Source organism: Cyprinodon variegatus, unplaced genomic scaffold (assembly GCF_000732505.1).
Source record: "Cyprinodon variegatus isolate N-32 unplaced genomic scaffold, C_variegatus-1.0 Scaffold11, whole genome shotgun sequence".
Lineage (NCBI taxonomy): Eukaryota > Metazoa > Chordata > Actinopteri > Cyprinodontiformes > Cyprinodontidae > Cyprinodon > Cyprinodon variegatus.
Window position 1 is genome coordinate 1657054 of NW_015150464.1, and position 2298 is coordinate 1659351.

Here is a 2298-nt window from a genome sequence, read left to right on the forward strand (position 1 = left end):
TTTTTCCAGTGCATTGTGTCTTTGACATGTTTTCTAAACACAGAAATTCATTCAGCTTTTTTTCATTTCTTTCTCCAGACTGTTCCATAAACTATTTTATTAATTTCTATGCAATTCAAAAACACTTTAATAGCAAAGGGAAATTAAATTTCCCAAAGGAAATTATAATTTCTTAAAAGAAAAAGATAATAATTTACCCAGAATGCATCCTAAAATGTGTTTTATTAATTCATTTTGTATTGAAATAAAAAGGAACCAACTTAGAAACAATGACTAATAGATAAAACGAGTTCCTTGTGTAAAAGTAGGAAAAAGGACCTATAATACAGAATTATATTTTAGATTTTTGTTTCAGCCTTTCTCCTCATTTAGGATCATATCAAACACGGGACAGCACATTATGTCACTGATTTATCCATATTTATGGAAAATAAATGTGCCACATAAAATTTGTGTGGAAAAATGTCTTCATTTAAGAGGAGATACCTTTAAAATATGCAGACTGAGCAGCTGTGTAGGATGATTATCCTTGTAGAATTTGGTAATAAGATGACTGCATTCTGCTGGGAGGACTGAAGAATGTTAAACACAACGATACAACCCACACATTTTCCTTTTTTTCTGTACATCTATGGACAAACTCGCCCGTTTTGTGCTGTTTTCATGCCCTTGATGTTCAATATATGTTTCTTAGATGCTGTAAATTTATCAGTGTGACACTGATGATGTTGTGCAAATAGGAGCTCATTGTATATCCTCTCTTCTTCTGGAAAGACAAAGACTTGTTATTCATTACTTTAATGCACGCTTAATCATTCTGGTGTAAAAGCAGTTGCATTTTGTGGCTTTGCCAGTGTGAAACCGTATGGCAGCTTGGTATAACTAAATCAATTTGACTATATTTTGTATTCAGTTAAAAGAAAAATGCAAATGTGACATTTTACTGCACGGCGTTTGAAGGAGCTCAACATAATGCATGCATCATGAGCGACAAAACAACCTGTTTTTTTTTCAGTCATTTGCAAGTCCTGGCGAAGTGGATTACACACAGGCATTAGGGGTCTGCAGTGGCCTAACCTCTGTTCTGCCACTCTCGATTCATTCAGAGTTGAGAGGTTTCTTTCCCTCTTTGTGTGCATGCTCTTGTCATTAGCATGCCTCTGAACTTTGCCTCACAATGTCCCTGCTGAACGTTTGGGGTGAATTATTTCATCCTGTAAGGGGGTGACTGCGGGGCATACACATGTAGGGGCGGCCTCTGGTCTGGGTAAAGGCTTTGCATATTGGTGCACAGTGGACACCTGCCCCACCTTGCACTATTAATCATGACCTCAGTGAGTTCTGCTGACATGACACTGTGCATGTAAAAAACACAGCCCTAGTTTTAGGTCCTGCAGGAAAACCGAGAACTTTTAAACTGTGTTTTAATGTATTGATATAAAAAGTAAACAAAGCGCTTTAAATTTCCACAAATATACGGACACTTATTACAAGAATAACATTTCCTGTTTCATCTCCTGTTTTCTGTTAGTGTGAGAATGTGATCTATGATCCCTTGTACAAGCATTCCTGAATTTTTACAAATATTTTGTTTAATTGAACAACACAAAGGAGCGTATAACTGAAATGATGTGTGGTTTTTATTAGGAAAACTTAAAATCGGGAGATAAATTCTGCATTTGTTTTCTATGGTTGACCTCTTAGATAAAAGAGAAAAAAAAATTTCCACAAAGAGGGAAATTAAATAAATAAACACAGAAATGTCTTGATAAATGTCTCTTATTCCCTTAAAATAACAGAATATTCTAAGATATCTTAATAACATTTTAATGAGAAAATATTTTTTTTGCAACAAAATGAAAACATTGTCTAATGATTCTTAACTTAAATATTTTATTAAAATAACTCTTAAACATCTCAGATAAAAACTCAGAAGTTCTCTGACATTACAAGCTCATCTGTTACATAATGATATCCTGGAATACAAACAGGCAGTAAGAAGCAGCAACGTGCAACCTAAGAGGACTTCTGGCATTTTTTTCACAAATGTCTGACTTTGCAATGTCAGAAAAGTTTGAGTCGACTTTTTCTTTCCATAAATTGAAGATGGAAAGAAAAACCAAAAAAACAAATTGAGATATATTGAGGTATAAATCAATAAATATTCCTAAGTTTCTTGGATTTTAATGGATCCAACATGTCCCCAATTCTCCATCAAAGTTTTTATACCTCTCTACTTGTATAGCCAGTCAAGTAAAGCATGATTGTGGCAGCATCATGCTGTGGGGATAGTTTTCA